The sequence below is a fragment of the Canis lupus genome, chromosome 2 (genome assembly GCF_003254725.2).
Source record: "Canis lupus dingo isolate Sandy chromosome 2, ASM325472v2, whole genome shotgun sequence".
NCBI lineage: Eukaryota > Metazoa > Chordata > Mammalia > Carnivora > Canidae > Canis > Canis lupus.
In genome coordinates, this window is record NC_064244.1 from 31,593,717 (window position 1) to 31,619,607 (window position 25,891).

The 25,891-nt window shown below is 38.6% G+C and overlaps 1 long non-coding RNA gene across 1 annotated transcript in view; it reads right to left on the reverse strand.

The window, feature by feature from the left end:
- Positions 1–23,783, reverse strand: part of LOC112659118 (uncharacterized) — a 67,282-nt gene extending 43,499 nt beyond the window's left edge. The window contains exon 1 of the long non-coding RNA XR_003136192.3: positions 23,704–23,783. This is a non-coding gene — a long non-coding RNA (uncharacterized LOC112659118). The remainder of the gene's footprint in view (positions 1–23,703) is intronic.
- Positions 23,784–25,891: the final 2,108 nt, after the last annotated feature.

The window sequence follows — 25,891 nt, forward strand, 5'->3', positions numbered from 1 at the left end:
TGGAACACAATAATCAAGAAATACACCCACATTTATATGGTCAATTAATCCATAACAAAGGAACAGGCAGTGAGGGAAAGGCAGACTTTTCAATAAATGGGGTGGAGAAAAACCAGATAGTGACATGAAAAAGACTAACTGGCCCACTGTTTTATATTATATACAAAAATAAACTCAAAATGATTTAGAGACCTATGGGTAAGAACTGAAACTATAAACTTTATTTTTGAGATTTCAGAGAAAGAGAGCGCATGCCAACACAAGCGGGAGGGAGCAGGAGAGAGAATCCAAAGCTGACTGTGTTGAGGACAGGGCCCCATGAGGAGCTCAGTCCCAAGACCCTGAGATCATGCCCTGAGCCAAAACCAAGTGTCAGATGCTCAATGGAAACACCCAGATGCCTCAAACCATAATTTTTTTTTTTTTTTTAAGATTAGAGAGACAGCAGGGGGAGGGCCAGAAGCAACAGACTCCCTGCTGATTGGAGAGCCCAGTGTGGGGCTTGATCCCAGGACTCTGAGATCATGACATGAGACAAAGGCAGATGCCCAACAGACTGAGCCTCCCAGACACCCCTGAAATTGTAAAACTTTTAAAGAACATATAGGCAGTCATCCATCTGAGCAACTTTTTTTTTTTTTTATCTGTCTCCTCAGGGAAGGGCAATAGAAGAAATTTGACCATAAACTGAAAATACTTTGCACAGCAAAGGAAACTACCCATATAATGAAGAGGCTTGCAAATGTTATCTAATAAAGGGTTCATATCCAACACATGTAAAGAATTCATTGAATTCGACATACACACTCTAAATTCAAATGAGAAGAGTAGAGTACTTAGACATTTTTATGAAGATCTACAGGTGGCCAGACAGAAGATGCAGAGTATCGCTCATCAGGGAAATGGAAATCAACAGTATCACCTCACACCAGTAGTCAGCAGGGCTACTGTCAAAAAAAAGTGTTGAGTACATGGAGAGAAGAAAACTGAGTGCTGTTTGGGAGAATGGGGACTGGCGCAGCCACCATGGGGAACAGTATGGAGGAATGAGTTTTTCATCCAGCAATTTCAAATGAGTATTTACCTTCAATGAAAACGATAAGACACATGCACCTTTAAGTTTCATGCAGTAGTTATTTACAACAGCCAAGATGTTGAAACAATCTAAGCATCTATTCATGGAGGAATGGCTAAAGAAGATGTAGTACATCATAAGGAATATTACTCAGCCATATAAAGATCTTAGGACTTGTAAAAACATAGACTGACCTAAGGGGATGGGGAGTTATGCTAAGTAAAATACTCTATGGTCTCAAGTGTAGTCTAAAATCAAGAAACAACTCCAAATCCATAAGGAAAGAACAGATTGGGTGCTAGATGGGAGGACAGTGGGGAAATGGGTAACATAAGAGGATTAGAAGAAACAAGCCTCTAGTCACAAGTCCTAGGGATGCAAGCTACCGCACAGGATTACTGTCCATGGCACTGTAATAACGGAGAGGGGACAACAGTAACTAGACCATGTGGTCCTCATTCTGCAACACATACATGTGTTAAATGCCTATGTGGTGCACCTGAAAATATTGCGTATCAACTGTACCTTGATGGAAACATTAAAACTACTTACATAAAAATCTAGCTCTCAAGGAAGGAGGATGGAGGAATAAGGGACCCTAGTTTCATCTGGTCTCTTGGATTCAGCTAGAGCGCTATCAAATTATTCTCAACACCTGTGAACTTAACCTGTGATAGAAAAGAATTGCTGCAATTCTACACATAGAAAAGTGATCACATTTGCAAGGTAGGTGTGGAGAAGTGAATCTGAGGGTATATGTGGAAGATAAATGGCAGGGGGAGGAGGCCTCTGTAAGCTGGCTACTGGAAGGTGATAGAGCAGCAGAGCGCAAAGTCAGAACTCTCCGGAGTCTGCTATGGTGAGGGATATACCTGCCTAAAAAGCACTCAGGTGGTGGAGTGGGCAGAGTCATAGGTGGGAGAGTGGGGCCTCAGGATCCCTGGGGTCACAGGAAGATGGGGGTGGCCTGAACCTGGCAGCGTTCCCAGGCACCGGAGTGGGGGAGCCAGCTGTCATCAGCAAACCCAGGAGTGGGCTTGCAGTTTGGTGTTGCCATAAAACCACAAACCATGGCATTCAGGTGACTGCTCTCTTGAGCAGGGACCCAGCAAGGGACAGAACCAACGAGATCCCACCACCCACTACCTCCTCCAGGAGGAGCGACACAGGTGCATACTGCAGGAGTCTGGAGCTTAGAGACTCTCGAAGCAGGGTCAAGTGCCTGAGATAGAGACACTCAGTCACAGGCTGGATGAGCAGAGTGTGGACAGAGACCAGGGAGACCGGAGTGATTGACTGCTTTCCCTGAGGGCTCAGCGAAGATTGGGGGCCGAGCTTTCAGCTCCACAGCTGGAGATTGGGAGGCCACCATTTTTATTTACATACCCTAAAGAAGCGCAAAGCTTTCAGGGAACTGAAGCCACAGAGAGCAGCCCAAAGTCACTTACACTGAGCCCGGCCCCCTGGCAAGGGTGGTACAACCATCCCAGGGCAAAGATATCGGATAATCAGGGCAATGGCCTGTCCCCCAGAAGATCATCAAGAATGATAAACATGGTATTAGCCAGCCCAAACATACAAGGCTAGGGGAAAATAATATATAGAATTTGTGGGGTTTTTTTCCTCATGATTCTTTAGTCTTTCAAGTTTAATTTTTCTTCATTTTCAACTTATTTCTTCTTTTATCAACTTTTTCTTCATTTACATTATGTATTCTTCATTTTTTACTTCCTTTCATCATATTCGATTCTATTTTTGTATGTATGTAAGCTTTTACTTCTTTACAATTTTGGGACCAAGAGTCTTCTAATGAATAGATGAGGATATATCCAGGACCTAGTGTATCACCCTGTTCTGTTCACTTTATTATTTTTTTTGTTTCTGATCTCCTGATTTGTCTAGTGTTTATTTCACTGGGATCATGGTTGATGTTTTTTTTTTATTTTGTCCTCTTGTTCATCCATTCTTCGCTGAATATTTCAAGACGGGAAGGTTATCCCAGAAAAAAAGAAGAGACAGTACTAACTTCCAGAGACTTAATATGGATATTGATGTCAGAGCTAGAATTCAGAATAAAATTATAAAGATATTAGCTAGGCTTGAAAGAAACCTAGAAGACACTAGAGAATCCCTCTCTGATTAAATAAAAGAACTAAAATCTAATCAGATCAAAAAGGGTATTGCTGAGATGCAATCTACAATGGAGGTGCTAATAGAATGAGACAGAAGAGAAAGTCAGTGACCTAGAAGATATGGTGGAGAATAAAACTGAGGAAAAAACTACTGGATCATGAGGGGAGGATTTGAGAGATCAGCGATACCATGAAGAGAAAACAATATTAGAATAACTGGGGTCCCAGAGGAAGAGGAGAGGGGCTGAATGTATATTTGAGCAAATTATAGCTGAGCACTTTCCTAATCTGGGAAGGAAATAGGCACTGACGCCCAGGAGGCACAGAAAACCTCCCTCAAAAATCAATAAAAATAAGTCAACACCTCAACATATGATAGCAAAGCTTGCAAATTTCAGAGAAAATCCTGACAGCATCTCGGGACAAGAAGTCCTTAGACTATAGAGATACAAACAAAAGCCTGCCAGGAGATCTATCCAGAGACCCGGCAGGCCAGAAAAGACTGGCACGATATATTCAGAAAAATATGCAGCCAAGAATATTATATCCGGAAAAGCTTTTATTCAGAATAGGAGAGAGAAAGAGCTTCCAGGACAAAATTTGTAATCAGTAATCCAAACTTGTAAGAAACATTAAAAGGGATCTTTTAAGCAGAGAGATCCCAAATGTAACATAGATAAGAAAGGAACAGGGACAGTATGTAGAAACAGTGACTTTACAAGTAATACAATGGCACTAAATTTAGATCTTTCAATAGTTACTCTGAATGTAAATGGGCTAAATACCCCAATAAAAAGACACCGGGGTATCCAATTTAAAAAGATCAATATGCTGACTACAAAAGACTTATTTTAGACCCAAAGACACTCCAGACTGAAAGTGAGGAGGTGTAAAACATTTATCATCCTAATGGACATCAAAAGGAAGCTAGGGTAGCAATTCTTATATCAGATAAATTAGATTTAAACCAAAGACTGTCAAGAGATGCCGAGGGACACTATATCATACTTAAAGGGTCTAACATGATCTAACAATTGTAAATATTTATGCTTCTCACCTGAGAGCTCATTGTATAAACCAATAACAAAATTGAAGAAACACATTGATAATACAATAGTAGGTGACTAACACCCCACTCACAGCAATGGACAGATCATCTAAACAGAAGATCAATAAGGAAACAAGGGCTTTGAATGACACATCGGACCAGATGGACTTCATAGATATATTCAGAGCATTCCTTCCTAAAGCAACAGAATACCTTTTTCTCAAGTGCACATGGAACTTTCTCCAGAAGAGATCACATACTGGGTCACAAATCAGGTCTCAACTGGTACCAAAACATAAGAACTAGGATTCTTCTTTGCATATTTTCAGACCACAATGCTTTAAAACTTGAATTCAACAAGAGGAAATTTGGGAAGAACTCATACTTGGAGGTTAAAGATTATCCTACTAAAGAATGAATGGGCCAACCAAAGAATTTAAGAAGTTAAATTTGGAAACAAATGAAAATGCAAACAACCTCTGGGATGCAGCAAAGGCAGCCCTAAGAGGGAAGTACACAGCAATACCAGACTTTCTCAGGCAACAGGAAAAGTCTCAAATATACAACCTACTCATACACCTAAAGGAGCTGGAGAGAGAAAAGAAAGCAGAAGAGAATATAGAGCAGTAATCAATGAAATAGAAATCAAAGGAATAGTAGACAGATCAGCTAAACAAGGATCTGGTTCTTTGAAAGATTGATAAACTCCTATCCAGACTTATCAAAAAGGAAACAAGAAACACAATAAAATCATGAATGAGAGAGGAAAGATCATGACCAACACCCAAGGAAATACAATTTTAAGAACTTATGAGCAACTGTAGGCCAACAAATTAGGCAATCTGGGAGAAATGGATGCATCCCTGGAAACAAACTATTGAAAGAGGAAGAAATAGAAAACCTGAACAGACCTATAATCAGCAAGAAAATGGAAGCACTCATCAAAAACCTCCCAACACATATGAGTCTAGGGCCGGGTGACTTCCCAAGGGAATTCTACCAAATATCTGAAGGAGAATCAATACCTATTCTTCTAAAAGTTGTTTCAAAAAAAATAGAAATTGAAGGAAAACTTCCAAACTTGTTCTGAGGCTAGCATTACTTTGGTCCCAAAACCAAAGACCCCTTCAAAAAGGAGAATTACAAACCAATATTGCTGAAGAACATGGATGCAAAAATTCTCACCAAAATACTAGCTAATAGGATCCAACAATACATTAAAAGGATGATTCACCAACACCAAGTGGGATTTATTCCTGGGCTGCAAGGGTAGATTAACATCTACAAATCAACATGATGCATCACATTAATAGAGGACAGCCACTGTATGATTCTCCAATTGATGCAAAAAAAGCATTTGACAAAGTACTGCATTCTTTTTTTAACTCTTCACCATTTAGGGATAGAGGGACCAAACCTCAATATCATAAAAGCCATCTGGGAAAAGCCCACAGCAAATATTATTTTCAATGGGGAAAAAAAAGAGCTTTCCCCCAAGGTCAGGAACACAACAGGGATGCCCACTCTCACCACTGTTGTTCAATATAGTGCTAGAAGTCCTAACCTCAGCAATCAGACAAAAAAACAAACAAACAAAAAAACCCAGACATTCTGTTTGGCAAAGAATACATCATTCAGTCTTCAGACAATATGCTACTTTATGTGGAAAACTCCTAAAGACTCTACCTCCAAATTGCTAGAACTCATAGGAATTCTGCAACATGGCAGGATATAAAATGCAGACATCAGCTGCATTTCTTTAGTGAGAGAAATTAAGGAACATTCTCATTTATAATTGCACCTAAAACCATAATATACCTAGTAATAAACCTATCCAAAGAGGTAAAGGATCTGTCCTCTAAAAACTATGGAACACTTAAATTGAGAGACACAAAGAGATGAAAAAACATTCCATGCTCATGGATTGGAAGAACAAATACTGTGAAAATTTCTATGCTACCCAGAGCAATTCTATACATTCAATGCAATCTCTATCAAAAGACAGTTGACATTTTTCACAGAATCATCCCAAGATTTGTATGGAATCAGAAAAGACCCTGAATAGCCAGTAGAATGTTGAAAAAGAAAACCAAAGCTGGGGATATCAGAATGCCTGACTTCAAGCTGTACTACAAAGCTGTGATCATCAAGACAGTGTGGTACCAGTACAAAAACAGACACACAGATCAATGGAACAGAATAGAGAATCCAGAAATGGACCTTCAACTCTAGGGTCAACTAATCTTTGACAAAACAGGAGAGAGTATCCAATGAAAAAGGACAGTCTGTCAGAAATGGTGCTGGGAAAAATGGACAGCCATATATAGAATAATGAAACAGGACCATTTTCTTACTCCATACAAAATATAAACTCAAATTGGATGAAAGACCTAAGTGCAAGAGAAATTCATCGAAATCCTAGGAAACACAGGAAGCAACCTCTTCAACTTCAGCCACAGCAACTTCTTGCTAGGCATGTCCCCAAAAGCAAGGAAACAGACAAAAATGAACTATTGAGACTTAAGATAAAAAGCTTCTGGACAGCAAAGGAAACAGTGAACAAAACTAAAAGCAACCTACAGAATGCGAGAAGATATTTGCAAATGACCTATCCAGATAAAGGGTTACAATCCAACTACTATGAAGAACTTATCAAATACCACCCAAAAAAAGAATCCAGTCAAGAAATGGGCAGAAGGCATGAACAGACATTTCTCCAAAGATGACATACAAATTTCCAATGGACATATGATAAATGCTCAACATTACTTGGCATCAGAAATACAAATCAAAACCACAATGAGATATGACCTCACACTAGTCAGAATGGCCAAAATTGGGCAGCCCCGGTGGCGCAGCGGTTTAGCGCCGCCTGCAGCCCAGGGCGTGATCCTGGAGACCCTGGATCGAGTCCCACGTCAGGCTCCCTGCATGGAGCCTGCTTCTCCCTCTGCCTGTGTCTCTGCCTCTCTCTCTCTCTCTCTCTCTCTCTCTCTCTGCATCTCTATGAATAAATAAAATCTTTAAAAAACAAAAAAAAGAATGGCCAAAATTAACTCAGTAAACCAACGTTGGTATTTACTCCAAAGACATAAATGTAGTGATCCAAAGGGGCAGCTGCACCCCAATGTTCATAGAAGTAATTCCACAATCGCCAAACCATGGAAAGAGCCCAGATATCCATCAACAGCTGAGGAATTAAAAAAAAACAGATGAATATATATGAATATTACTCAGCCATCAAAAAGGATGAAATCTGACCACTCACATAGGTGTGGATGAAACTGGTATTATGCTGAGGTGAAATTAGTCAATCCAAGGAAGACAATTATCACATGGTATCACTCATAGGTGTAAAACCACACAGAGGATCATAGGGGAAGGGTAGGAAACAAACTAAGGTTGATGAGAGGAGGGTGGAGGAATGAGGTAACTGGGTGACAGGCATTAAGGAGGACACATGCTGTGCTGAGCACTGGGTGTTATATGCAACTGATGAATTACTGAACTCTCCATCCACAACTAATGGTGTACTATATGTTGGCTAATAGATTTTTCCCTTAAATTCAATCATGATATAGCTATTATACTACAAGAGAAAACCTATAGAAAAAGCCTAAGACCTGTAAACTCAAGTCTTATGTGGGCATCTACTTATGAGTCAGAAACAAACCTAATGTTTAATTCATAAAAGAACATTTGCATTAATTTGCATGAATTTTAAATATTTAAGTGGAGCAAAATGTGTTGGAGAACTCTGGATATTTCTCTACATCTTGCCTATAAAAAAATAACAAGACTTAAAACCTAAGACCTGAAACTATCAAAGTAGAAAATTTAAGGACTAAGCCTCTACATTGGATTTGGAGAGGAAATTTTTGAAATAAAAAAACACAAGTGGGACTAAAACTAAAGCACCTCTGCAAAGCAAAGGACACCAACGTGAAAAGAGGGTAATATCCAAAATATCCAAAGTATATAAAAGATGCACTAGCAAAAACAAACCAACCCCCACCCAAAACAGAACTCAACTGAACACAAGATCTAAATAGAGAGGTTTTCAGAGACATACAGATGGCCAACAGGTACATGAAACAGTCCAAGTAAGACTACCATGAGACTCAATTCTGTTTCTGCATCTTTGGCTAAAAATAAAAACAAAAGCTGTATGTGCCATACAGTCACTGTGGCATTATTTACAATAGATGGAGAAACAAGCATCTGCTGATGTGAAAGGATAAAAGTATGATGTGTATAATGGAATACTTTTTAGCCATAAAAGAGATCTCAGAGGATCCAAAGTGGGAATATAGGAAGACTCTAAGATCACCTCCTCTAATAGACACAATCAACACCTACATACACAGCAATTCCTTCTGACCACCTCAGGGAATTGGACAGCTTCTGAACAATATAGACACCACACAGAATGGTGGGAAACAGAGCCACAGTAATTGATACTCCACATGACACTGCAAACTGTACTGAGGAGGAACATGCAGATTTACCTGCCTGGGACACAGAAAACAAGCCCTGTTTTAAATGGCAAATAGAATACAAGTGACCTAACCCTTGAGCACCCACCAAACAGGAGAACTGATGGATTTCTCTCCAGGGTAGCAGGTGCTGGTGAGCACCATTATTTCTATTTCCCCTCCATGTTGAGATCATAGAGTCCTTGAACCCTGATCCTATTTGCCTACTGCCTCAGCAAGCCCCAGATGTCCCCCAAAGGTAGCTCCCCACACCTGCAACTGTGTCAATTCCATCCCACCAAGGAGATCCTGTGAACAGCGTGGCACTTTGTCCTGCACTTGCTACAGCTCCATTTGACCTGCCAGGCACTGTCTATGCAAAGCACTCCAAGACCCACGCCCCATGTCTATTTCATTTGTCCCACCAGGGTATCCCCTTGTAGGAACACCCCCAATCCCAGAGCGCACACACACTACAGCTCCTACCAGCCAGCAATAGCAGCCAGGGCACAGGTAGTCTACACAAGGGAGAGTTTACACAGGGACATTCTGAGACGAAGTTAGAGGTTTCGCCTAATTCATAGAAACAAAACCAAAGTGAGACAAGTATTCTCCAGAAGAACAAGACAAAACTTCAGGAAAATGAAAAGGAGGTAAACAAGCTACCTGATAGAGTTCAACGTGATGATCACAAAGATGCTCACCAGACTTAAGAGTAAGTGACTTCAGAGAGAACTTCAAAATAATTTTGATAAGAAACCATCAGAGCTGAACAATTCAATAACTGATATGGAAAATATATTAGAGGTAATCAGCACCAAGATGAGCAGGTTGGAAGATGAAGAATGCATTAGCATCTGGAAGACTGGGTAGTGGAAAACAGTCAACCTGAGCAAGCAAAAATCAAGATGAGAAAGGATAGTTTCAGAAAACTCAATCATCAAATGTACTCACATTCACATTAGAGAGGTCCCAAGGAGAAGAGAGAAAGGGAAAGAAAATGTCTTTGAAGAAATGATACCAAAAAGCTTCCTCAATCTGAGAAAGCAACAGGCATCCAGGTACAGGAAGCATAGAGTGTCCCCAAGAGGTCCACACCAAGACAGAATTAAAAGGTCAAGGATTAAAGAATCTTAAACAGCAAGAGAAAAGGAATTAGTTACATACAAGGGAAACTCCATAAGACTAGCAGCTGATTTTTCAATGGAGACTTAGGAGGCCAGATGGCAGTGTCAAAAAGTTTTTAACGTTTTGGAAAACAAAAAAATCTAACAAGCAAGAATATTCTAGGGACACCTGGGCAGCTCAGTTGGTTGAGCATATAACTCTTGATTTTGGTTCAAGTCATGATCTCAGGGTCATGAGATCCAGCCCTGCATCAGGCTCAGCCCTCAGCATGGATTTTGCTTGAGATGCTCTTTCCCTCTGCTCCTCCCATGGCTCACACTAAAATATGTTTGTTTGTTTTTTTAAATATTCTATCCAGCAAGGTTCAGAATAGGAGAAAGTTCAAGCAGTTTATGACCACTCTGCCAGCCTTACAAGAAATGTTAAACATAATTCTTTAAGAAAAAAAATTTCATGGGTAAAAGCCAACAGAGTAAAGTAGAAGATCTATTGATAATACGTTACATATAGTATGAAGGTTAGATGGATGAACAGTAAAAATCAGTTATATCTAAAATTAGTTAAGGGACACAAACACAGAAAATGTGGAACATGGGAGGAAATTTGTACTTTTAAAATGTGTTGAAAGATAACTTAATATGGATTGCTACCGACCTCAAGGTGTTTTACTTAAGCCTCATGGTACCACAAAGCTAAACACTATAGTACATGCACAAAAAGGAGAAAGCAATCCAAGCATAAACACTGAAGGACAACTAAAAAGAGCAAGGACAGGAACAGAATCACTACAAAAACCACCAGAAAACTAAAATTTTAAGTAGATACCTATCAATTACTTTAAATGTAAATGCTCTAAATGCTCCAAAAGATGTAGGATGAATTAATAAAACTCATTTATATGTTGCCTACAAGAGACTGACTTCAGACCTAAGGATGCATCCAGGCTGAAAGTGAAGGAGTGGACTAAGTCCACACAAACGGAAATGAAAAAGCCATGTAGCAACACTATCAAACAAAATAGACTTAAAATGAAGACTAACTGGAGGATTCACTACATGATGATAAAAGGAACAATCCAACAGGATGACAACATGTGCACAAGGTAGAAGTACCTATAGAAAGCCTGTATTAACAGACATGAATTGACAATAGTGAAGAACTTCAGCTTTCCAGCTACATCAATGAATTGATCAATCTATAAGAAAACACTGGTTTCATAGGACCTATTAGACCAGATGGACTTGACATATATAGAATATTCCATCCAGAAATATTCTTTTTCCAGTGCACATGGATTTTCTCCAAGACAGACCACGTTATAATACAAGTATCAAAAAAATGGAACTCCTATCAAGCATCTTTTCCAAGCAGGAGTATATGAGATTAGAAATCAAGTAAATTTGGAAAACATACAACTAATTGACAGACCCAAGAAAAATATAAGGCAAAAAAATACTTGGACATAAGTGAACATGGAAACAAAGAAGTTCAGTCTTTGATACAGAAAAAGCAGTTTTAATTTTACAGCAAGAGTTTTACCTCCAGAAGTAAAAAATCTCTAATATTACACCAAAAAAAAAAAAATTAAAAGCCCAGAGTAACAAGGAAATAAAAACCAGGACAAATAAAGACAAAACCAAGAACTGGTTCTTCAAAAAAATTAAGGAAAAAAAAATCAAAGAACCACCAACTGCACAGAAATGAAAGCATTAGGAGACTACAGTGAAAAATGACATGCCAAGAAATTGGACCTCAGAGAAATGAATTCCTGGAAACAGTCTCCCAAGACTGTATATGGAAAAAACAGGGACTCTGAACAGACCAATTAATAATGAAATTGCATCAGTAATCAAAAGCATCCGAACACAAGTGCAGCACAAGATGGCATCACAGGTAAATTTCAAGTGTTTAACAAGTTCATACTGAGGCTTCTCAAACTTCTCCTAAAATAGGAGAAAGGAAATCTTCCATATTTATCCTGTAAGTCTAGCATTATTCTGGAAGCAAAACCAAAGACACTGGAAAAACTACAGGTTAGGATCCATGATGAAGACAGATGTACAAGTCCTCAGTATCAGCAAACCAATTTCAACACTGAAAAAATTATTCAGCATGATCAAGTGTGACTTATTCCAAGGACCAAGGGTGGTTTGAATTCACCAATCTATGTAACCCTTCACATTAACAAAAGGAGGATAGGGCTTCTGGGGGAAGACAACAAAGGAGGAGGATCCTGGGCTCTCCTTGACCCACAAGTGCACCTAGATAACAGCCACATCAGCACAAGTAATTCTGCAAACGACCTGAACACTGGCGGAACAGATTCTCTACAGGTAGATGTAGAAAGACCACATTCAAGAGGATAGGACAAAGACAGGTTGGGACGCAAGGGGACCTGCTGGACTGTCTGCAAGCAGGAGGGATTCTGAAGGATGGACTGGAGAAGGGCAGACTCCACAGCAGCAATGAGGGCCTACACTGGGAAGATGAATCCCTATAATGATTGGTTTTGAAATCACAAGGTTCTAACTTAAGGAGTTCTTATAATCAGTGAAACTTAACACACAAAAGTTTAAAAATCAGTGGGCTCAGCTACAGAAGAGCTGGAAGTATGATAGAAGAACGGATCCCACCCTTAGACACAGAATGAATAGCCTCAGATACAGCACAGAAATTGCAGTTTGAAAAACTAGTGTATATGGAAAATATATATTTTTTTAACTAATCTCAAAGCAGGAAGACTATCTGGGAGACTTTGATAAGAACAGAAGGGTGGGTGGGTGCCATTTCCCACCCCTAGCCTAGATCCAGGGATACCTGCAGTAACCAGTGTAGCATGAACATACCACCTAGTCTTGCTAACAGCACAACCACCCCTCTACCAACACACCCTTGGCAGTTTTCAGGGTTGCTATAGTTCCTCCCACCACCACCACCCCACAGGAGACCAGCCCAAACCTTGCTGGCACCATGTGCCCCACCCAACATGTTCTGACACCCTCCAACACTTCCTTGGAAGGAGTCCATCAAAGGAAGCACTGTAGGCATGGCAGGATGTTAGCAGCCCCAACGAACCATAGTATCACACTTAAGTGACCATCCATTTTATGGCAAACACAAAGTGAAGGAGAGGAAAAATGCTTATGAAAATGGAAGTGGAAAGAAAGCCAGGATAGCAATGCTGATATTGGATAAAATAGACTTCATGGGGAGACACAAGGAGAGGGAGAGACTCTCAAGCAGACTCCCCCCTGAGCACAGAAGCCCAACATGGGGCTTGATCTCATGACCTGGGCCAAAAATCAAGAGTCAGATGTCAGATACTAACCAACTGAACCACCCAGGTGCCCTGACAAAACCGACTTTAGAATGACTAATAAGGGCAGCCTGAGTGGTTCAGAGGTTTAGCACCACCGTCAGCCCAGGGCCTGATCCTGGGGACACAGGATTGAATCCCATGTCAGGTTCCCTGCATGGAGCCTGCTCCCTCTGCCTGTGTCTCTGCAACCCCCCTGCCCCGTGTCATGAATAAATAAATAAAATCTTTAAAAAAAATAGAATGACTAGTAAGAGACAAAGACAACCTGATCACAAAGGGAACAGTTGAGCAAGATAAAACAAGTGTAAATATTTATGCAACCAACATGGAAGCCTCCAAATACATGTAGCAGCTAACATAGGAAGACATCAATAATAAAACAGGATTTTAACACTCCACTTGCATCAATGGACAGATCATCCAAAGTCAATAAGGCAACAGTGGCTTTTAATGATTCACTGGACCAGATGCATCTGATGTATTCAGTACATTCCACCTTAGAATACACATTCATCAAGGGCACATAGAACATTCTCTATAACCTATCACATATTAGGCCCCAAAACAAGTCTCCACAGATTCAACAAGACTGAAGTCATACCATGCATCTTTTCCAACCACAACACTATGAAACAAACTACAATAAAATATCTGGGAAGAACACAAATACATGGAGTTTCAATATAAAAGGAAATCTAAAAATACACTGAGACAAATGAAACAATGATCAAAAATCTTTAGGATGTAGCAAAGGTGGCTGGAAGGCTGGAAAAGGGAGGTTTATAGCAATACAGGCTTACCTCAAGAAAAACCATCACGACCTAACCATACACTGAAAGGAGCTAGAAAATAGTAAAACTGAAAACCGGTAAAGGACGGACGTGATTAGAGAAACAGAAACAAAACACAAAGTAAAACGAGGAGCTGATTCTTTAAAAGAACAAAATTGGTACACCTCAAGCCTGAGTCAAAAAAAAAAAAAAAAGACTCAATTGACAGTGAAAAAAATATAACTGACACTACCAACAGTATTATGAAAATTTATATGTCAACAAGTTGGAAACTTGGAAAGGACAAACGGCTAGAAACCACCTCCCAAAAACAATCAGGCACAGAAAATTTGTATGGACCCATTACCAGCAATGAAACTGTATCAGTAATCAAAAAATTCTCAAATAGAAGTCCAAGACCAGAAGTCTTCACAGGTGAGTTCTACTGAACACTTGAAGAGTTAACCTATTCTTAAACTATTCCAAAGAAATACAAGAGGAAGGAAAGCTTCCACATTCTTTCTACAAGGCCAGCATTATCCTGATAACAAAACCAGATAAGGATACCACTAAGAGAGCTACACGCCAGTATCTCATGTATGGATGCTAAAATCCTCAAAGAATCAGCAAACCAAATCAATGATACATTAATAATTCCCTATAACAAGTGGGATTTATTCTAGCAATACTAGTGTGTTTCAATATTCAGAAAATGTGCTACATCAATAAGCATTTCAGTAGATGCAGAAAAAGCATCTGACCAAGTACAATATCTATTCATGTTAAAAACTCTCAACAAAGTAGGTTTAGAGAGACTATACCTCAATACCTCAACATAATAAAGGTAATTTATGAAAAACCCACAGCTAAAACCCTAAATGGGGAAAAACAGAGCTTTTCTAAGTTCAGGAACAAGACAAGGATTCCCACTTTTATTCAACATAGTACTGGAAGCTTTAGTCACTTTACTCACAATCAAAGAAACAAAAAGATATCTAAATTGCTAAGAAGTACCACTTCCACTATTTGCAGATGATGTGATAACTATATACAGAAAACTTAAAAACTCAGTAAATGAACTCTCTAAGGTCACCAAATACAAAAACATACAGAAATCCATTGCATTTCTATACACTAATGCAGAATTAAGAGAACAATCCCATTTACAGTTGCACCAAAGATAAAATTCTAAAAATACACTTAACTGAGAAGAGACCTGTGCTCTGCAATCTATAAAACATTAAAAGAAATTGAAGACCACAGAAACAAATGAAAAGCTATTTCATGCTCAAGGATTGGGCAAGCTAATGTTGTTAAAATGTCTGTATTACCCAAAGCAGTCTACAGATTTAATGCAATCCCTATGAAAATATCAATGGCATTTTTCACATAACTAGAAACAATGCTAACATTTCTAAGAAACCACAAAAGACCTCCAATAGCCAAAACAAACATGAAAAAATGGGAGAGATCATAATCCCAGATTTCAAGATATACTATGCACACTAATCAAAATGCAATATGGTATTGGCACAAAAAGATCAATGCAAGAGGATAGAAAACATAAATAAGCCCACATTTATAAGGTCAATTAATCTTTGACAAAGCAGTAAAGAATATTCAACAGGAAAAAGACTGTTCAACAAATTGTGTTAGGAAAACTGGATAGCTGCAAAAAAAACAAAGCACCCCCCCAAAAAAAATTACACACACACCCCAAATAACTGACCACACTCTTATGGCATATACAAAAAAATTCAAAATGGATTAAAGACTTAAATGTGAGACCTTTAAAACCATAAAAATCCTAGAAGAACACAGGCATTAACTTCTTTGACATTGGCCACAGCAACTTCTTTCTAGATAGGTCTCCTGAGGCAAAGGAAACAAAAGTAAAAATGAACTGCTGGGACTTACATAAATTTAAAAAGCTTTTGCACAGCCAAGGAAGGCTAACAGTAACAAAAACATTAAACCCTCCCCAAATAATCCAATGAAAATTTTTGTAGAAGACATGAACAGACATTTCTCCAAAGACCTCCAGATGACCAATGGACACATGAAAACATGCTGAAAATCACTAATCAGGGAACTGCAAATCCAAACCACAATGAGTTACCTCCTCACATCTGTTGGAATGGCTCAAATCAACACAAGAAACAAATGTTGGTGAGGATGTGGAGAATAAAGGGACTCCCAGGACACCTTGATGGGAATGCAAACTGGTGTAACCACTGTGGGAAACAGTATGGAGATCCTTCAAAAAATTAAAAATTGAATTACTGTATTATCCAGTAATTCTCCTTCTGGCTATTTACCCAAAGAATATGAAAATACTCATTTAAAAAGATCTATGTTCTCCTGTTCACTGCAGCATTACATCAGCCAAATATGGAATAATGGATAAAGACATGATATGTACACATGAGAGGATATTCTATTATAAACAGAATGAAATCTTGCCATTTGCAACATGGAATGAACCCAGAGGGTATAATGCTAAATGAAGTCAAAAACCAATACCAGAGATTTCCTGTGTGGAATGTAACCACCTCTTCTCTGCCACACCCACCACAAAGAAAACCCAGACTTAACTGTAAAAAAAACAAACTACTAGAGGGAGGTAGGTGAGAAACCCAGACAAAACTATATTCTCATTGATCACAAAGAGCAACAGAAGGAACAGAACTACAACAGCCAGAAAACATTTTTCAAAACGGCAATAAGTACATACCTATCAGTAATTTACTATGAACGGAAAGGACTTAAATGCTCTAAACAAAGGTCAGTGGTGGAGTGGAGAAAAAACAAGATTCCTCTATCTGCCACCTACAAGAGTCTCACCTCAGACCTAATGAGCCATATACCAGTGAAGGGATGAGAAAACATTCTCTATGCCAATGCAGTAGGGAAAAATGAGCCAAGGTAGCAATACTTTTATTAGGCAAAAATCACTTTTAAAACAGACTAACAGGAGATAAAGGGCAATTTGTATTGTTTTTTTTTTTTGGGGGGGGTGGAGTGCAATTTGTATTGTTAAAAGGAACAAGGAAGACAGGACCATGTACACCAACACTGGAGCACCTAAATACATAAGCAAATATTAACTTATAGTGCAGTAGCAGGGGCCTTTAACACTCCACTCTTATCAGTGGATAAATCCAGACAAAAAAAAAAATCAATAAGGAAATAGTACCTCTGAAAGACATTGAGATGGACATAACATATAATCACAATATTCCACCCCAAAACAGAATACACCTTTTCAAGTCCACATAGAACATTCTCCAGAATAGATTACATATGCCATAAAACAAGCTTCAAATTTAAGATTGAAATCATACCATGCATCTTTTCTAACCACGACTACATGAAACTGGAAACCAATAAAACAAACTGGAAAAAAAAAAAAAAAAAAAAAAGCATGATTCTAAACAACCAATGTGTCAGTGAAGCAATCAAAGGAGAGATCAAATAGAGCCAAATGAAAACAATGGTCCCAAATTTCTGGGACACAGTGAAAGCAATTGTAAGGGGAAATGTACACAGCAATACATGCCTACCTCAAAATTCAATCTAATCCTATGACCAAAGGGTGGGGGGAAGCCCAATGTATGAGCAGAAGAGAATCAGAGCAAAAGTAAGTGGTGTAGAAACTAAAAATATTAGGGAAAAATTGATGAAACCAAGAGCCAATCATTTGAAAAGAAAGAAAAAATTGACAAATCTTTAACCAGACTCAAGAGAAAGGACCCAAATAGAGTCAGAAATGAGAATGGACACCACAGAAATACAGAGGTTTATCTATGAAACATCATATGCTAACACAGCTGGCAACCTAGAATAAATTCCTAGAAATGTACAATGTTCCAAAACTGCACTGGGAAGAAATAGAAAATCTGAACAGACCAATTACAAGTAATGAAATTGAATCAGTCATCAAAAAGCTTTCAGAAAATAAAAATCCAAGGCCAGATGGATTCACAATTCTAACATTTAAAGAATACCTATTCTCCAACTATTCCAAAAATTAAAAGGAAAGCTTCCAAATACATTCTATGAGGCTGGCATTACCCTGATACCAAAACCATTTACCACACACAGTACTACAGGACAGTATCACTGATAAACATTCGTGCAAAAATCCTCAACAATATAGGCAAAATGCCTACAACAAAACATGAAAAAGATCATTCCCCACAAGCAGGATTTGTTCTCAGAATGCAAGGGTGGTTCAACATTAGCAAATCAACACCATAAACCACATCAAAATGAAGGTTAAAAATCCTATCTCAATAGATACAGAAAAAAGCATTTGACAAGATTCAACACTCATGATAAAAAAAAAGTCCTCAACAAAAAATAGTGTTAGAAGAAACCTACATCAACATAAATATCACAAATGAAAAATCCACAGCTGACATCCTCACTGGTGAAAAACAGCTTTCCCCCTTAGGTCAGGAACAAGGATCCACTCTCAACTCTTATTCCACATAGTACGCCACATCCTGGGCACAGCAATCAAATGAAATAAAAATAAGAGGCATCCATATTGGTAAATACTTACTACAAAGAAAGTCCCAGAGATTCTACCAAAAAAACTACTACAATAAACAAGTTCGGTAAAATGGCAGTATGCAAAATACCCAAGAATGGACAGCATTTCTGTACACTACCAATGAAATTGTTGAAATTAAGCATCATTTATAATTGCACCAAAAATAAAATACCTAGGAATAAATCTGATGAAAAAGGTAAAAAACCTATACCATGAAAACTATAGAACATTGACGGAAAAAAGATTGATAACACAAATGGAGAGACATTTTATCTTTATTGGAAGAACACTGTCAAAATGTGTTCTCCAAAGCAATCTACAGATTTGCTATAATGCCTGTCAAAGTACCCACGACAGTTTTCAGAAAAATACTGAAACGTGTATGGAACCACAGAAGACTTTAGAGCCCATGAATCCGAAGAACAAAGCTGGAGCTATCCCAATTCCAGATTTCAAGATCTACTACACAAAGCTATAGTAAGCAAAACACTATAGTACTAGCACAAAAATAGACACTCAGAATGAGAGCCCAGAAATAAGTCTGCATTTATATGGTCCATTAATCTTCAAAAAGGAGGCAAGAATATGCCATGGGAAAAAGTCTTTTCCACAATTGGTGCTGGGATAATGGATAGCCACATGCAAAATGGAACTGGATCACTTTCTTACACAATACGCAAGAGCTCAAGATGGATTGAAGACCTAAACATGAGATCTAAAACCAGAAAAATCCTCAAGGAGAACACATGCAGTGACTTCTCTTACATCAGCCATAGCGACAGTTTTCTAGATATGCCTAAATGAAATAAAAGCAAAAATAAACTATTTGAACTACATCAAAAAGGGATGCCTGGGTGGCTCAGCAGTTGGGCATCTGCCTTTGGCCCAGGTCATGATCCTGGAGTTCCGGGATTGAGTTCCATATCGGGCTCCTGCCGGGAGCCTACTTCTCCCTCCGCCTGTGTCTCTGCCTCTAATGAATGAATAAGTCTTTAAAAAAAATTAAAATAACTACATCAAAAGAACTTCACAAAACTGAAAGAATCTACCTAAATGGGAGAAGATATTTACAAATGATATATCTGATGAAGGGTTAATTAACATCCTAAATATATGAACAACTTCTATAACCCAATACCAAAAAACCACCAATAACCCACTTAAAAAATGGTCTGAACATGTGAACAGGCCTTTCTCCAAAGACCTACAGATGGCCAACAGACATGAAAACATTCATCAGGGAAATGCGAATCATTTGGGTAGGGGGTGAGGAGAGAGAGCGTGTGAGGCACACAAGCAGGAGGGAGGAGCAGGCTCCTACCTAGCACAGAGCCCAATGTAGGACTCATCCCAGGACCCTGGGATCATGACCTGAGCCAAAGGCAAGCCCTTAACCAGCTGAGCTACCCAGGTGCCCCCTAGGGGAAATGCAAATCAAAACAAAGAGCTATCACCTCACACTGTCAAGAATGGGTAAAATCAACACCAGAATTAAGTGTTGGTGAGGGTGCAGAGAAAGGGGAACCCTCACCAACAGTTGGTGGGAATGCAAACTGGTGCAGCCACTCTGGAAAACAGTATGGAGGTTTCTCAAAACAGAACTACCATAGGATCTAGTAAAATTTCAATACTAGGTATTTACCCAAAGAATATGAAAACAATTCAAAAAGATATGCACTCCATGCTTATTACAGCATTATTTACAGTAGCTGAGATATGGAAGCAGCCCAACTGGCCATCAATAGACAATTGGATTAAGATGTGTATACATACAATGGAATATTACTCAGCCATAGAACAATGAAATCTTGCCATTTCCAACACGGAGAGTTCTAGAGGGCATAATGCTAAATAAGTTAGAGAAAGACAAATACCACAATTTCACTCATGAGATTTACTGACCGAAGACTCAACTATTAAAACTAATGGTTATCAGAGGGGGAGGTGTTGAGGGGTGAAATTAGTGAAGGGGATTAAAGAGGATACTCACGATGAGCACTGAGCAATGTACAGACTGGTAGATTCACTATATTGTACGCTTGAGATTAAACACTGTATGTTAACTATACTTGAATCACAGAAGAGGAAGGATTAAAAACCCTATTTGAAGAGATGCAGAAAAATGGACAAAACTCATCAATTCATGAGATAACCCACTTTGCTGAATTTTAGAGACAACTTAATAAAGGCCATATTTAACAAATAATTATCCTACTCAATGGGGAAACAAAGCTTTTATTCTGAGATGAACAAGGATGTCCACGGTCCCTCTTTATTCAACATAGTACTGAAGTCCCAGCTGCAGCAATCAGACAAAAAAAAGCATCCAAATTAGAAAGGAAAAAGTGAAACTATTTGTAGATGACAGGATAGTACGTATGGAAAACTTTAAAGACACCAAAGAACTGTTAGAACCAGTAAATTCAGTTAAGTTTCAAGGAAGCCAACAACTGCCACTTTTTTTTTTAAAGATTTTATTCATTTATTCATGAGAGAGACAGAGACAGAGAGAACGAACAAGAAGCAGAGAGAGAAGCAGGCTTCATGCAAGGAGCCCGATGCAGGACTCAATCCCGGGACTCCAGGATCAAGCCCTGGGCAGAAGGTAGGTGCCAAACTGCTGAGCCATCCAGGGATCCCCATCTGCCATGTTTTTATACATTGAGAAGATAAAACAATTCCACTGGCAATTGCACCAAAAACAAATACCTGGGAATTTAACCACAGTGGTGAAAGACCTGTATTCTCAAAACTAAGACATCATTAAAAAAAAAAAATTGAATAAAAATGGGAATATATAACATGTTCATGCATTGGAAGAATGTTGCTAAAACATTTCCTTCAAGCAATCTACAGATTCAATGCAATCTTTATAAAAAAAATACCAATAATATTTTTCACAGAAGTAGAATCATCTTCAAGTTTCCGTCGAACCACAAAAAGCCTTTAAAACTTAACAAAAGCAATCTTGAGAAACAATACTGGAGGTATCAATCCCAGATTTTAAACTATACTATGAAGCTGTAATAATCAGAACTGGCACAAAAATGGACACAGATAATGTAACAGAAGAAGGCTCAGAAATATACTTTCACAGTCAGTCAATAACACAAGAGGTAAAAGTATACAATGGGAAAAATACTGCCTTTTCAGTAAGTGCTAGGACAACAGCTTCTGGACCATGTTCTTACAACCATGCACAAAAATCAACTCAAAATGGACTGAAGACTAAAGAACAGAAACCATAAAAATCCTGAAAGAAAACACTGTTGATCTCTTGGACATTAGCTTTAGCAACATTTTTGTGGATATATTCCCTCAGGCAAGGGAAATGAGCAAAAAAAAAAAAAAATGAATACATCAATCTAAATACCTTCTGCAACAAAGGAAAACAATTTATAGGATTACCTACTAAATGGGAGAAGATAGTGGCAGATGATATATCTGGTAAGGGGCTAATGTCCACAACACAAAAAAAAAAAAAAAAAAAAAAAATTCAGCTAACACCAAATAAACACGATCCAGTTAAAAACTTGTCAGAGAACCTGAAAAGACCTTTTTTCAAAGACAACCTACAGATGGCCAAGAGACACACAGAAGGATGCTCAACATCACTCCTCAGGGAAACAGATTAAAACCACAATGAAATATCACCTCACAACAGTGAGAATGCCTAGTATCAAGACTACCTAATGAGTGTTAAAGATGTGGAGAAAGGGGAACCCTCGTGCACTGTTGGTAGGAATGCAAACTGGTGCAGCCACTGTGGAAAAACAGGAGGAAAATTCTTTCAAAACTGAGTTACCGGAGTTCCCTGGGTGGCCCAGCAGTTTGGCGCCTGCCTTCGGCCCAGGGCCTGATCTTGGAGTCCCAGGATCGAGTCCCCCATTGGCTCCCTGCATGGAGCCTGTTTCTCCCTCTGCCTGTGTTCTCTGCCTCTGTGTCTCTCATGAATAAATAAATAAAATTAAAAAAAAAAAAAACTGAGTTACCATGTGATCCAGTTATTGTCCTACTTGCTAAAGGTAACAGATTAGTTCAAGAAAACATGTGCAACCCTAGGTCCATGGCAGCATCATTTACAACAGCCAAGGTATGGAAGTAGCCTAAGTGCCCATTGACTGATGAATGAAGATGTATACGATGCAATATTACTGAGCTTTAAAAATGAGATCACGCCACTTATATAACAAAATGGACAGACCTAGAGGGTATTATGCTAAGTGCAGTCAGAAAGACAAATACCACAATTTCACTTATGTGCAATCCAAAAAAAAAAAAAAAAAAAGAAAGAAAACATTCCTACAGAGAATTAATGGTTGCCAAAGGGAAGAAAAGTGACAAAATGGGTGAGATAAGGGGAGTAAGAGGCACAAACTTAAGTCACAAGGATGAGAAGTACAACATAGGGAATGTAGTCAGTGCTGTACTATGCTTTCTTTGGTGAGCATTTTGTTTAGTGTATAGTTATTGAATCACTGTCGTATACCTCAAACTAATAGATCAGCTATAATTACAAAAAGGGCAGGTAGTATTTAATAGTTATATGGACTGTCCCTTTTCCAATATATTTCCATGAAAATCAAGGAATCACTCAGAACCAGGCTACTACCTGTTAAGTAGGTTTGTTGTTCATGACCAGCAAGACATTTCCCAAGACACCAGGAGAAAACTTTTTTTTTTTTCAGGAGAAAACTTCTAATCTATATCAAGACATACAGATGCCCAAACACATCTCAGTATCACTAATCGGAGAAATGCAAATTAAAACCACAATAGCCCCTTACCTTAGAGCTGTCAGAATGGCTAAAATTAAAAAAAAAAAAAAAACACAGCAAGTGTTGGCAAGGATGGGGGGGGTAGTAACACTGTGTACTCTGGTGGGAATGCAGACGGGTGAGGCCACTGTGGAAAACTGTAGGGAGTTTCCTTAAAGTAAACCTAGAATTACCATAGGATCCAATTAATTCCAATGCTGGGCATTTACCCAAAGGAAGGAAAACACGAATTGGCAAAGGCGCATGTATCCCCTATGTTTACCACAAACTTATAACTTTACTTATAACAGTAAAGCTATGAAAACACAGTTGTCTATTTGTAAGTAAATGGATAGAGAAGATATCCATCCTATGTGACTACATGTAGTAGATAAATTCAACAGAATATGACTCAGCCATAAAAAAAGAATGCCAACTTACCATTTGCAACATGGGTGGTCCCAGAAAGCATGCTGTTAAGAGAAATACCATAGGATTTCACTCATTTGTAGAATCTAAGGGAAAAAAGGCAAGTAAAAGGACAAGACTCTTTCAGATGCAGAACTGGTGGTTGCCAGAGGGGAAGTACATGGGCGATGGGGAAGATAAATGGGATTGAAAGTACATTTAACTTGATGAGCACGGAGAAATCCATAAAGTTTTTGGCCACCACTGTTAATTTTATTAAAAGGAAATACAATTGCAACAGAAAACAAAGGCCAAAACTATCCATGACAACAGTAGGCATAGAAAAAACTCAAGAACGAAGCCGAAAAGCTCAAACTCTCATACATGAGGCCTCAATGTACGTCAGGGGCATTTTGGAGCTCCTGGTGAAGGCTGAACTATAATGTTATTAGGATAAGGGATCTCATTCATTTGGGGAATATAAATAATAATGAAAGGGAATATAAGGGAAGGGAGAAGAAATGTGTGGGAAATATCAGAAAGGGAGACAATATAAAGACTCCTAACTCTGGTAAACGAACTAGGGGTGGTGGAAGGGGAGGAGGGCGGGGGGTGGGGGTGAATGGGTGACAGGCACTGAGGGGGGCACTTGACGGGATGAGCACTGGGTGTTATTCTGTATGTTGGTAAGTTGAACACCAATAAAAAATAAATTTATTATTAAAAAAAGGATAAGGGATTATCTACATGGAAACATTAAATTGGGTGTCCGTTTCAAACCATTTCTAAAAATCACTGGCAGGTAAATTAAAGACTTCTATGAGAGGGAAGTTTGTGGGGCTTTTGTTTCATTTCATTTTTTAAAGATTTCGACAGCAAGCATAAGGAGAAGAGAGGGAGAGAGAAACAAGCTTCCTGCGTGGAGCTTGATCCCAGGACCCTGGAGTCATGACCTGACCCAAAGGCAGACACTTAACTGACCAAGCCACCTAGTCACCCCATGAAAGGGAAGCTTTAAATACTGCATAAAATGATACTGCTGACAATTTTGTCATGACCGTTAATAAACTTGAGAGCAGCCCAGATGTACTAACCCTAAGACGCAAGATTTTAACACATCTCGATACTGTGAAGATCCTCCATTCGCCCCAAAGGAAAAAAAGAGCAAAAGACGAGGTACTAACTGGGGAAATGGATTTTCGTACTTTTAAACAAATCATAACTTGAAGATAGCACGTAGGAGGCAAAATACCTACACATTTAAAACACATGAAGGAGCAACAAACAGGAGGCTGTCTAACCTCTTATTAATGGCCAGTTCCAAGTAACTAATATGCATTTTTAACTATGCATTTGACAAAAATAGTAAAAAGTCAATTTATATTAAAAATTATTGGCGAAAGGAAATTTTGGGCAGAAGTCTTCAATCCTCTCAAACATGCACACACAGTATGCTCCAGTAAGGTCCCTCCCAGAAAGAAGGTCCCACATGAGCAGAGAAGATGCTCAAGAATGTTCATGGCCACACAGCTGAAAACAGTCCAAGGTTGTGCACAGTATAAACCTCCATGAAGAGAAAATAATGATGTGTGATCCCATAGTATTATACAGCCCTGGGAGTAAATGGAGTACAGCTACATAGGATAGGAGGATAAAGCTTAGGATGTCGTGCAGTGAAAAATAAAATTCTGACTACACATAGCCTGATGGCATTTATAGGAGAACTAAATAGGATGTTTACATGGATAAAACTAAGAACAAAGGAAATAGGATTCAGGAGAGTGACTTCCCCTCCACATCAGACTGGGTTTTGGAAGAAGCACACAGGTATCTTAATGGCCTTGCTATCTTAGTCTAGATGTTGGGTTTGTAAGCATTAATTTGTTTCTTCTGGTTTTTACTATTTCTGGATTCTTTTATTCTTCCTTCAAATCTTAGATTCCCGTTAACATACAGTGCATTAGGAGTTTCAGGTATAGAATTTTGTTACTCACCACTTTGTCATTTCATCATTATGTTTCGTGACATAATGTACATTCTCATAAATGCATTAATACATTTACAGATTCTTGGTGTGTGATATGAATCAGTAATAATGCTCTTAGTTTAACTTTTACTGAATGTAAAAACCAATGAGAAATAGGTTACTAAAAGTACATTTTAGAGTATAAATAGGTGATGACAGTAACCCCAACTATGTTCATTAAGACAAAGTTCTGAT